The 13,548-nt window shown below is 36.7% G+C and overlaps 1 long non-coding RNA gene across 5 annotated transcripts in view; it reads left to right on the top strand.

Annotated features, from left to right (window-relative positions):
- The first annotated feature begins 205 nt into the window (after positions 1–205).
- The window catches only part of LOC125616933, a 92,797-nt gene continuing 79,454 nt past the window's right edge, over positions 206–13,548 (top strand). For 4 of the 5 annotated variants that reach the window (XR_007347728.1, XR_007347729.1, XR_007347724.1 and 1 more), the window contains exons 1-2: positions 206–347; positions 633–772. This is a non-coding gene — a long non-coding RNA (uncharacterized LOC125616933). Of the gene's footprint in view, positions 348–632; positions 773–798; positions 3,197–13,548 lie in introns of those variants that run through there. The other variant, XR_007347727.1, reaches the window with a different exon arrangement.

Raw genomic sequence — 13,548 nt, 5'->3', positions numbered from 1 at the left:
AAAAAAAAAAATAAGACACTTGCATCAAATTCAACATTTCAGTAGTAGTGGCAAAAATAGCCCCCCCCCCCCTTTGAAAAGATAAAGGATTAGTTTCTGCAGTGAGTTCATCTGTATCATCCCCATTTATCTCTCATGGGTGATGAGAAGACCTTCGCATCTCACCAAAAAGCACTAGTAAAGAAGGAGTTAAAATGAAGGCAGGCTCACTGGCTTGCTGAGATCTGTCAGAGTCTGACTGGCTGGCTACATATCTGTCTCTGGAACAATAGGTACCTGTATTCTGCACGGACTGCTGGGCAGCACTGGCACTCTGGAGAAGGTCTGCCTCTGTCTGCGCTTTCCTGGTGAGAATCCCCAATGACAGTCCCACTTTTCAGTGGACGAGAAAATATATATATATATATATATATCTGTCTACTCTCTTGATGAAGGACAGAGCTTGATCATTTTGTTCAGGCTTGACTTGGCCGGAGGTTTTAGCTTCTTAGTCTCAAGTCAGCAGTCTCTCTGGCTCTCTTAGTCTCTTTCTCTTTCTCTCTTTCACACACACACACACACACACACACACACTTCCTCCCTCTGTCTTATTCTCTTTCTCTCTCCCTCCCTCTCTCATTTCCCCCTCATAGGTTCTATGCAGGCAGATGAGTGTCACCGCTGTCACTGAGGCACAGAGCTATAAACATAGTGGAGCCAATTTCCACGATGGTGAGAGAGGGGGCACTGGAGGTGACAACAATGACAAGATCGTCCTTCTGACAAGTTTTAGGTAAGAAAATATTTATGCTTGATTCTAGCGTTTCTGCATCCCTGTGGCTGAGACATTGTGATAGAAAGCGAGTCTCCTAGGGAAATATTTTCGAGAGGGCATCATCGGGGCTGTCACTTGCCTTCAAACCTGTGTTCTCCGGCTTTGTGTTACTAGAATCATCGGAGGTGAGGTGTGAGCGGGCTGGTGGAAGGAAGGGTGAGCTGCTTTTAACGTCTGTGTGGTGACATTCATCATGCTGTTTAAATTTGTATCTGGAAAAAATTCTGTTTGGTGATAGTTAGCAATGTTTTGTGCAATGTGGAACATATGGCTGGGCAGAAATTAAGTGATGCTCTTTCATTCTTAATTTGTAATTATTTTTACACTCAACCATACTGAGGTCAGTGAGTTTTAAAAATTAATGAGATTCCCCATGGAGTTCAAATAGTAATATCTACGTGAGCTGCCAGAAAAAGATACGATTGTGCTGGTGTGTATTTTTGCCATAGATTTAGCTGTCTTATTTTGAACACACTCCATTTGAAATCTATGAAATGTACAATAGTTTATGAGACTTGCTGTGATTTGGGAGATTGCTGCTTAATTATTATTTAATAGCCAGGAGACATTGAGTGAAGATTAAAGTGTTAAGGATGGACACTGGGTGTGGAGGTATTACTAAAACTTCGTAGACATTGTTATAACAATAGAGAATACCTGGTACTTTCGAGGAAATGACATACAATGAATGAGCTGCACGCTCCAAAAAAATCTGCAAATGTGTTTTCATTTTAAAGTAATATATAAAAACTCAGCAGATATTTAGGGTGAAAAATTGTTGGTGTGAACAAAGGAGCAAGTGTACACAGAGATGAGAATTCTTTGTCACAAAAATGAGTCCAGGGCATGGATTTAGGAGGTCAAATGATTTTTATGTTCTCTGTGCTCCACAAAGAGAGTGTATTGGGATGAGTTCCAGGCATTTAAAATGTACTGAAAACTTTCAATTCCCACAATTTAAAGGCATTGTTTATGTTCCTGATACCACACATTGTTCAAATGAGAGGAATGGGGGAAAGCAGTGTGAATATACAGTAATCGGGGCTAAAGATGTTTTTTATCCCTGTTCCCCCATTTACAAGACCCATTCGGGGCTTCCTGTGATATATTGTTATGTAAATACTGTGCAGCCAGGGAAAGCAGCACTATGGAGATTCAATTTACTTTGAAAGTTGTTCATTATAGCAGGGATGAATGTTATTTATTTGATGTGATTCAAAGGCTGGAAATGACTTTTTCATTGTGGCACCTTTTGTAATGGGTGCAGGGTGATCTAATCTTTTTAATTTTGGCTTTCACACCAGTGGAGATGAAAAGAGATCTGAACTCATTTATCGGTTGCTAGGTCCTCCTGGAGGCCTAAGTTCTGTTGGTGGTTGCTATGGCCAGTCTGACCTCAATCTCTGTGGTTTTGGGGACTTAAGCAGTCTCTTTTTTTTTTTAATTGAGGAGCATGTACCTTGATTTATGTCCAAAATTGTGGCTGAATGTCTTTGTCTGGGAGTAATAAATGGTGCTCAGCAATTCATCAGTTCTTACAAGTAAACATGACTGTCGGACTAAAAATATGTTTTGTTCTGAGTTAATGGTATGGAACAAGGCATTCTCCACAAACAGCTGTCTTTTATTGCGGAGGGGCCACTGAAACTTGGAGCAAAGTGGAGGAAATTGGCATTCATTTAGTTGGCCATTAGCATTTCATTTGTGATTCCGATGATGTGGCTTAGGTGGATAGAAGACGGAGGGTGAGCCTTCCATTTCCTCACCTTCTCCCTAGCAGGGGCTGCCTCAATGCCTGGATTTGGCTGGAGCAAGAAGTCAGGAGGAGTTTTTCTGCCAGTGTTGGCCTCTGTCTGCTTCGCCAAGTGCTGAGGCACAGACAGGCAGATGTGCTGTGTGTGGCTCAGCCACGGGCGGCTCTGTCGCTCTCAGCCGCGGGGCTGGCTCTCTGAGGGAAAGTTGAGTCCCGGGTTGGTGACTCCCAGGAATGCTCTGTATGTGTGCCACTTAATGGTCCCCGGACTTCCTTGCATTCTAGACCCTCCTTAGAAAGGAGATGCAGTGATTAAGAGGCAATGGAGTCCACAGCCGCATTCAGCAGATGAGCCCTAATACATTTCCCGTCCCCTTAAATCTACTAATTGATGGGAGCTGCAGGGAACATACACTCTGCTAATAAGATGAAGATGACAGAATAGGTATCAGGGAGGCCATTTATTGCTTATAAGCACTATCAGCTTTCTTCTGAGAGAGATTGCGGCTTTGTAAGGCAGGTTTTTTTTTAAGTATTATGCTAATGGTTTTTTATTCCAAGTCGGCCAGCACTGAGTATCTTCAAGAAAATGGGATCCATAAGAAGTGACACCCTCCTCCAACAGAAAGGTAAAAAAATCAGCATATTTTTAAGGTGCCATTTTTAAACCATTTCATGTCCTTCTTGCCAGTTCTATTAGGAAACAGCTTTCTAAATATGACTATTTTACATTATTTTTAATATATAAGACTCAAAGAGAATAACTTCGAGAATTTTATTGTTAGACACTGTGCTACAGATTGGCTAGCTTTTGTTAACAAAATACAATCAGGTGCTTCGTCTGTTGCTTTTCAGCTTTGGAAATAAGTGGCTTTTTATTTCTTTAGAGAAAATGATCCTTTGGGGATTGATAGAAATGGTCTTTATTTTATGTAGATTTTATTCCTAGAACCAGTAAATTACAATCTAGGATTAGGTGATGTCAAAGGTCTCTTCCGGCTTGAAAATTCTTCAGAGTACTGGTTTTCTGAAAGAACGCATAAGGTTGCCTTTATTTATTGTAATTGCACCTGTACAATGTGTGTTTAGCTCTTCAGTACAACAGCAGTCAAAACTAATAAGCTCTCTGGCATAAGAAATAATTGTGGCTAAAATTAATTTCCAAATAATTGATATTTTAAAGATTTTCTTTTAAACTGACACCTCAATGCTTTGTTAACTCAGTTTTTGCAGAGCTCAACTTGTGATTCCTTTACTAGGGTTTCTGACTATAGGTCTTTGGGAAGGTAATATTTTCAACGAGTGATTAATTTCCCAAGAAATATTTAATTCTAGGTATCTGAAGACAAATACTTCCTGGTATGTATCTGAATGTATGTGGACCTATTTGAATATAAAATGTCTTATAAATCTTGAATCTTGTTTTACTTTGCTGTTAATTCAAGGATTTAAGTGAATGTTGGATAGCGCTCAATTTCCTGAAATGATTAAATTCACTCTCTGAAGAATCTGGGGAAAAGGCCTGTAATGACATTTTGATGACTTTCATTTTAAGGTGTAATAGAAATTGAGTAAAATGTTTTAATAGCTATCCTTTAATATCTCATTCCAAATACAATGTTTTTATTGCTCATTCTAGCTTGCTAATAATGGTGGCTGGTAATTGTTTCTTATATAGAAATCATTTTATCCTTATGTAAAAGTTATTTCAGAAAAGTCTTCATGCATTTATTTCAGCCTTCACAAAATTGCAGTTAGCTCTAGAGATAACAGTATTTCCAGATTACTTTTGTTTTAATTTGGCATTTCCTAAGGATAATTAGTTGTTTCTTAAAGAAAGGAATATTTGATACAATAGCCTGTGGTTTAAAGAGGAAAGACAAAATAGTATTTGTGTCCGAGAAAGCTGAGAAAAGAGAAAGAAAAAATACTAAGCACTATCACAAAATGAATTTTACTTTGCTATCAGATGTCATGTGTTCTGTAAAATTTAAAACTGGACTAAGAAATAAAAATACATATGCAAATATGTAGCTGTTAAATCTATTTTATTGAATAGTTAAGTGCCGATATATAAACTTAGGAAGATTACAGCTAATATTACCAGGAATATCTTGGCATCTCAATTCTTTCGGGAGATGTACACACGAGTAAAGTTAATCACATAGCTTTTAAAGAATAAAATCCTCTGGGAACTGGAGTTGTGACATATTAGGTCAATTTTCATGTAAGTCAAAATGAAATCCTTACATCAATTTTTCTGTGCAAGTTGCACAAAGCCGATAGCTTCCAAACTGCGTTGTTCAAAATGCTAATTAGAACACTTTTTTATACATTTTTATTTGATTAGAGTGAATATTTAAAGTCAGGCTATAATATTGCTGAATTAACAAGCCAATTATTTTGTAAAATGTAAAATTAAGCTCTCGTATCTAATGATTCTCTTCTGATACACTTGAAAATATCCCCAAGTTTGCTTTATTTTTGAAATTAGTATTTCTTTCCCAGTGCCATTGTTTCAGAGCAACTGGTTACTCTTAGTTTCTTTCTGCCTCCTATAATTTTGGGTTTGGTCTTTTAGGTGTGCCATTTGTCTTTCGGGTCACCTAGAAAGTTGTATTGACTTTGAAGCTATTTATCTGGCCTATTTGTCTGAGTTTGAGAGAAAAAATAGCCCCAAACTTGCTTCATTAAAAATTGTATATGAAGTGCTGAAAGATTTGAGCTGGCCTTGGGATGCTGTTCAAGGTGTTATTAGAATGTAGATTTTCCCAGTAGTAGCAAGTTCCTTATGTAATTCAGTAAAAACTTTCCTTTGGGTATCTTGGTTTATTTCCCCTAAAACAACATCATCTAGGAAATTAATTGTTGATAGTTAACTAGCAGAGGAAGGGCCTTAGTAGCTAGTGAAGATATCACCCCAAGTAACTATTGTAGCTTGTTGGCAAAGATACGTAATAAAGTTTTATCTACAGGTTTTGTATTAATCATCTTTGTGATACAACAGCAGATTTTAATTTTCACTGCCATTGGTTGAGTAGATTTTGTTTAAATGACAGATGGTTTAAGAAAATTATGTTTACTTGATAGTATTTATCATCTCTTTTTTAAGAGATGACCTTTATACACTTGTAATGACCTTGATTCCTTTGAGAGTTGCTAGACTTTACGATTTTATATTATCATATAGTGGACAGAATCTTTTTGCATCCTTAATAATATCTCTAAGCTCTATGATTATGTTCTAATGTTTCTTGACATTATTTAGCCACAGTGTACTTATTCTGTATAAATCCTCAAATTTCCTGTATTTTTCTGACAATTGAGTCCACAGTTCAAATGCAAATACTGAAATATACCTCTAGGACAGGAATTTCCTTAGGGTCAGGTAAGTTCGTACACAGTGGTCAGGAACATGTGGTGTGTAGTTAATTATTACAGTCTTAAGGGTTTTAACATAGTGTACTGCAGACATTTTTTAAACTATTAAATTTCAAGAAAGAATTAGAAGAATTCAATCTGCTATAAATTTGAAACATGGAAATCAAATATGTTATTTAAAAATATCTTTTCCTATGTGGATTTAGAAGTTGTTCATTCATTCAAAAAAACTTTTATTCAGTGCCTACCACATGAATGACAGTAATCTTGTAGCTCTTTAATTAATAGTCACCATTAATTCATTATTAAATATTATTTGCCTGATTTTGCATATTATAGGAATCTCACTAATTGTACATCAGCTAATCATATCACTATCCATATCAATTTGAAACTTGCACTTCTCTTGTTTATTCTTTTAATGGCTTAAATATATGTGTGTATGTATATATAATATTATATTATATTCTATAGCAATTTAGACAACATTGTAGCTAAAACAGTGAGAATGTGCTTTAAGAACTGCTCTTTCTCATATGCATTTAAACATGTCTAGAAGCACCCTGCTCCTTCCGCTGTTCAGGTCCACTACGCAGCAGACGCTAAATAGGTTTTATTATTTCTACACTTCCTTCTAGTGCTTCTTGAACTACTTTAAGGATTTTTAATTATTTATAGCTAATACTTATATGTCAGACAATGTACTGAACCCTTTACCTTTATTTTCTAATTTAATCTTCCGTGCCACCTCATGGGATAGGTAGCATCCCTGTTTGTTGATGAGGAAACTGAGCCTTTAGAAGTTAAATAACTTCCTCAAGGTCACAAAGCTTGTAAGCAGCTGTGGTGACTTAAAACCTAGGTCCTTCAGGTACTTTGAATTTTTCTAGTCATTCAACAAACATGATTGATCTTATTATATAATGTCCTAGGCTTGCTCAAGATGCTCAAAATACAGTGATGAATGTAACAGACTTTAAAGCCCATGGACTTTATTGCCCAAGTCTCTTGACCTTAGAACAAAAATGCTTAACAACTCCCTTGGTGCTCCTATTATTTCCCTCTGCATCTAGGGATTCCCCATCCCCAGAGCTAATAGGACACTATTATAAAATGTCAAAACTCTTTAGCTTTCTTACTATATGGCTTCAGTCATTCTTTCCAACTGCATCATTTCCTATTTCCAACTTGGAATTCTACCCTGGTAGACTGATCTTGCTGCCCCAAGAACTTTGTCCTGTATTTTCTCTGATTATTCCTGAAACAATTTCATCACTGCTTTCTCAAAGCCATCTATCCCCTAGTGGTTTGGGTCAAAGTTCATGATGACTCTCAGGAAGCCTGTCTTAAAAATGAAATCCTCAGATTCTTTCATCTGCATCAATCATTTGACCTGTGACCTTTGCAACAACTAAGGTGATTTGAGGCTAGATGACACTTGGCACATTTCTTGTGTCTGTATCTGCAGATGTGCCCAACTGACAGATTGGCAAAGAGTTTCAGGAAACAACAGTGAAATAAGCATAGAAAGTAAAAAGGATAGAACTGGAAGGATTGGGAATAATGGCCCAACTGCTGGCCTAGCAAAGTGCCTGGCCGAGGGCGTGCAGTGGACACACTTTTGAAGCTGAGAAGTGGGGAGGAGGGGAAGAGGGGAAAGAAGGAAGGAGAGATTGACAGCTGGAGGAAAGCTAGCAGGGAAAGAGAAAATCTCTACCTCAAGGCCTCCCGAAATCTTTATATATATTAGGATTAGAGATCTTATTAAGGAATGTGTAAATATAGACAATAGTCTTTACTTTCAAATATGTTTTGGCTTCTTTTGGGAATAAGCTGTCACTTTATCAACATTCATGCATTTGAGACGGAATAAACTTTAGGTGTTTCTAAAAAAATAAGTTGTGTTATGTTTGATTTGTTTTCCATCACTCAGGCGCACAATGCTGCTGATGCTAAGTTGGTTTCACCGTTTCACTTTGTTTGATGATTTCTCTATTCTCTGGGACATATGTCAGTATCATCAAAGTTGCTGGCCACTTTTTCTCCCCCAAAAGGAGACATCTCCTTATCTACTATAAAGTTTTATTTGTTAATACTTCATATTGGATTTTTTTATCTTAAAAAAAAAAGCCAAATTCAACCTTCAAATACCTGCAATTCTCTATTAACAAGCAGCTCTCAAGGTTAATTTTATGATTTTGTTCAATTCGGAAAGTTTAGCCTTCAAATCTCAAGACACACACACACACACACACACACACACATATGTACATATATACTTTTTAATTGGCTCTCAAACCAAGTCATCAAGGTAAAGATTTTACTTCGCATGGAAATTCAGATGGATATTTTTTAAAGCAACTGCGACATCTGACTCCTGCTGTGTAACGGTTTTACTGTCTGTAAGAGTCAGGATCGTATAAACAGAAATATATATAGGAACTTACTTCCAGGAGCCTTTACTTTTACTTAATATACATGTAGTGTGTACTAATTTTTCTGGGCAAAGCAAGTTGGAGAACCTGTTTCCTAAACCAGAGAATGTAACAGGTTGTAAGTACTCTGTAACTTCCTTACAGGGGAGCCGTCTGCTGAGCTTCCCCATTCTTCGGGAATTCCTACTCACTGGTTAAGAAAAGTGAGGATAAATTTCAGCTATCTTCCTTTTAAGAAACTAGGACTATTTCTACAGTTGGTATTGTAATAGCAGCAGCTGAACAGTCCACAAGAGCTCCCCAAATGAGCTGAGCTCCAAATGATTGTCACATGCTGTGTTGATGTCGATAAAATGCAGAGGATGAGTTTGAGTCCCCTTTGACCCCAGCTTTCTATGGTCCTTTCATTTTGACACTAATTTCAGGCATGAACCTTGGCACTTAGCTACAGTGTGTAATTGTTGGGATCCCTCTGCCACCTGGGTGCACAATCGAGAGAAGCAAATGGAGAACAATATTTAGCCCCTGTGATTTGCCATAAGAACACACCACATGCAGTTGGAAAGGGAAATATTTAATCAGCCAGTTTTCTCCATGCAGCCCCAGTCAGTTAAGTTGGTTGAAGATTTTTTTCCCTCTGAATTAACTGGTTGTTTTCTCTTTCTAAAGATAGATCCTCTGGCTCCCTCTTGAATTCATATTATACAAATTTGGAAACATTGCATACTAATTTGAATGTACATACAGATGGAAGATACTGTTAAACATGTTAATTTAGTAAGTCATTGTGGTCAGAAGATCAAAATTGAAAAAAAATTCCCCAGTTCTCTGCTTGCTTGGTTGGCTCTGGACTTAGTATGTAAAATGTTGTAAGTGACGCACGAATAATACCATTCCATTTTTAGGTGTGTTGTATGATGATGCTGTTGATCTTTAAAAGAAATTCCATTTGGTGACATTTATGAAAATAGTTTCATGTTAGCAGCTTTTAATTTTAATTAAAAAAATATTGAGAATGGTATAACTTTCAAGTTTCAGGGACACCACCTAGAAGATATACACTTATATAATGGAAACATGAGACAGACGGACTTTCATCAGATGTTGTGCTTAATTCAGTCCAGGGAGGTAGTTTCCCAAGTAGCAAATGTATGGATTAGAGTTATCTGTATAAATAGGCATATCATCTTAAAGACTGAATTTTTTTTTTTTTTTTGCGTGTGTTGTTTGCTCATATTTTTTTTTTAGCCTGGTGCTATCAAAGTGCTAGAAACATCTGAATCCCGAGTTTGGTTGTCCTCAGTTTGAATCAACTCATTTAATGCCATGACATCCTGTCCTCCTCATGTCACGCAGCCACTCATTGACATGCTAATATTCATGAACATTGAAAATTCTTCCAATTATCGCTTTGATGATACTAGTGTTATTATTTTGGTTTGGGAAATACAATAAGATATATGGGCATATATGCCAATGAATTTCTAATTCTTTGCCACAAAATAAAATTTTTAAATGAGTTCAGAATTTCTATGTGGGGTACTTTTTTTTCCCATTCCATGTTGGGTAAAAGGTGGAATAGCATATGATCTTTGAAACAGTATTGCTTTTGAATTTTATCACAAATTTGACAAAACTTAGTCATTCATTCACTCGATAATTCTGTTGACTTCCCCCCATAGTTATTTCATCTGACCTGAGTTGCTAAGGCCCCGTGAAGGATTTTATGAAAGAACAAAATGTGATCTTTCCCTCATCAACTAGAGTATAATTAGAGAGAGAAAAAGAACTTTAAAGAACTAATTGGATAATATAATGAAATTATTCTTAGCGATCATACTTTAGTATTATGAAGGGAAAAGCTATTTCCTCACAGGTAGAAAGCAATTTTAACAATCAAATATAGCTTTTAGCCTCAGAATATTGGTTCAGATTATTTGTTGTGAGAACAATAACAATATTCAGACTAAAGGCTAGTTCTAGTAAATGGATTTTCAGTAGATTTCATCAGCAAAGCTTTAGGTTTTCACTTGCACAGAACTATTAAAAAGTTAACTATGTTGTTGTGTTAATAATTAAACTGCCCCAAACTTCCTTGTAATAAATCATGTGTGTGAGTGTGTTTGTGCACTTGTGTGCACTTTGGGGACTGTGGGGCTAGTGGAGCTTCTCGTTGACCTAATCACACTTCATGATATTCTTCCCAAAATTGGACATATATGTAAATTGAAATGTTTTTAAAATACTTAAAATCATTATTTATGTGTCTATTTTTTAAAAAAATCCTTCAAGTTTTTCACTGTCTTTAGAAGACAGACTAACTCATTCCATACAATGGGAAAGTTTTCAGGAATGAGGATATAGCTCAGTTGGAACAGTGTAACAAAGCCCTGAGTTCAATTCCCATCAATTAAAAAAAAAAAAAGTTCCTTTTCAAAACAGTACTGGGTTTGTCAGTCAATTCTAGCCAAATGCCATGGCCCACACCTGTAATCCCAGCAACTTGGGAGAATGAGACAAGAGGATCAAAAGTTTTATACCATCCCCAGCAACTTAGTAAGATCCTCAGTAATTTAATGTGATCCTGTTTCAAAACAAAAAATTAAAAACAAAACAAAAAAAGACTGATTGAGGATATAGCTCAGTGGTCAAGTACCTCTGGGTTCAATCATCAGGACTGAAGAAAAGAAAACAAAAATCTTTAAATTTATCTTAACATCCATTATCGTGTAAAGCCCTGCCTGTGGCTTTGTTCTCTGACATAAATGTTGTGCCCTTTACCTACATGTGTTAAAAACACTATTCCAAATAAGCAAAATCTTTATTTAAAGCTCTTAGCATTAAGCAGAGAGCTTTGGGAGTGGTTCAATTCTCATTTTCTGTCTTGAATATAAAATTTTAGGATTTTAAGGAAATACAAAAACTTTTGTCCATATTCATCATCATTTTCCAAGAAACCCAAAACTTATCCAGTCCAAACAATTTTTTTTTCACTTCATTTAAAAAGCCTTGAAGTTTTGCCATTAGTTACCTGTGTGTTAAAAAGCAATAACCCTGTAATGACAGTTATTCTCTCCTTTTATCTTATGGGTTTGTTCTGTAGATATAGAGGGAAGAGCTTTGGTTGTTTCTGCCTTCTCTGCTCAGGGAAGGGAAGAATTGCTAAGAAAAATGTGTACCCATTTTACTAGACATCTCCCAAAGACTTTAGGTGGCATTCTATAATCCAGGGAGAAAGTTGTTCATTTTTGGAGGGTAGTTAGAGGATGAGGCTGGTTCTCCTGAGCATGGGAAAGGACTTAGATCAGACACGTCATGGAGGACAGGTAGCAGCATCTTTTTTATGATGTGGCAGCTTTCAATTCTCAGGGTCTTTGGGGATCAAGGGTCACCATCCATCTGTATAAACAGATAACGCAGACACATGACATACCTGTCCCTGTGACTGTGACTGCCTCTAGTAGTCCCTAATAAGGAACCTCTCTCATAGCAGTCTGCCCTGCACTGTGTTTCATCTTGCTCCCCACTTGCAGAAGGCACCTTTGAACTCCATAGGATGTAAAAAGTATGGTTGACTAGTTCTTCAATAGGATTTTCTTCCTTCACCTCCCCATCCCCTACTGGGGGATAAAGAACATGAAGATTAGAGACTAAGACTAAGAAATGCTATTTCTGACCTATACTCACGCTACTTAAAAAGAGAGAGAAACAAATAATGATGACAACAAAACACTTGAAAAGGTCAAAATATCATACATTGGGGGATGTCATATATGGTTACATTTGTGAATCAGAAAAAAATGAAAGAAAATATTTGGGGGTGGATCATGTTTTTGTTTTAAAGATTCATCTATTCTCAGTTTGACTTTGACTTGCTAGATCAGGACTCCAAAGTCTTCCTCCAGCTAATTTTAGTGCCATGTCTCTGAAGTAAATCTGTTGTGGAGCAGACGTCCTTATCTGTCACTCTGAGGGGACAGGATGCATCTCTTTGGTACACCTCCAGTGTGCTTATTGCAGAAAAAGTTATCTTTGGTATAAGCTGCTTTCACCATCAAGGTCTTCACCCCAATATATAGCTAAAATATTTTGACTACTGATGCTTTGAATGGCAAGTCAACTTCCTAGCCTTCATCTCAAAATATTTAAATATAAAATCCAGGTTATAGCATGGTATCAAGGTCCATGAGCACAGAGAAATTTTTATGCTCTGGTGAATTCATTTCTTGTCAGTCATCACTGAGTTTCTGATTCCTAGATGCATGTTCATCTATCTGCGCCATATTGTTTTGGCCCCTTTTATGTTGGAGTTTAGCATCCTGTGATTGGAAGGCCTCGGATGATTTTTGAAAGTCTAATATCCTCACATTTAAGTTCTCACAAAAGAGAGTTTTATTAGAATACATGCATGCTTGCATGATGGTGTTGGAGGAGCTTCTCAGCTGACATCTCCTTTTCTTTTTCATTTTGGGACTCAAAGAGAAGAAGCAACCTTTGTGGCAGGAGGGCACAGGCTTTGGGATTAAAAAAAAATTAGATTGAAATTCCAGACTTACAACCACCTTGAGCCAGGTGCTTAGCATCTTTGATATTCAGTTTCTTCTTCTGTAAAATAAGGATTATAACACCCACATTCGTAACATTATTTGACCATTTCCCTCATGTCAGGTGTCATACTCATTTGGGCTATAAGGCAAGAATCATTATTATCCACCATTTACAAATTAATTCATAGACATTTGGAGAAATATAGAAAATTCACCCCAAAGTACTTGTTTAAGTATGTATTACGTAGTGGGTTCTTCTTCTTTGTTGGTTCTTTTATTTCATTTTTAGGAAAGGACTTATGGGATAAAAAGACGTGTACGTAATAAATTTAGTTTCCAAATGTAATTTAGCTTAAGCCTTTGAGTATGGGATTAGAGTAATGCTGTGGTGTTGATATTGTAGTATAAAACTGATTTATATTTCCCATGTTGTTGCATTATATACTGATACCATGGAGAGTGTTTTGTAAGTGGCCGTGGAGGGCTATGTGCTATGAGAGTTGCTTTTTGCTTTTCTTTATGAAGATGTTGATGGTGCTCTTGACTTGATGTGCATAACTCCTTTTCAGTAAAGATTCTGGATAAATGTCTGGGGCTTGGAATTCAATGCTAGTCTAC

The sequence above is a fragment of the Marmota marmota genome, unplaced genomic scaffold (genome assembly GCF_001458135.2).
Source record: "Marmota marmota marmota unplaced genomic scaffold, marMar, whole genome shotgun sequence".
NCBI lineage: Eukaryota > Metazoa > Chordata > Mammalia > Rodentia > Sciuridae > Marmota > Marmota marmota.
The sequence above is the reverse complement of the archived record's forward strand: the minus strand, read 5'-3'. Positions and strand labels throughout refer to the sequence as shown.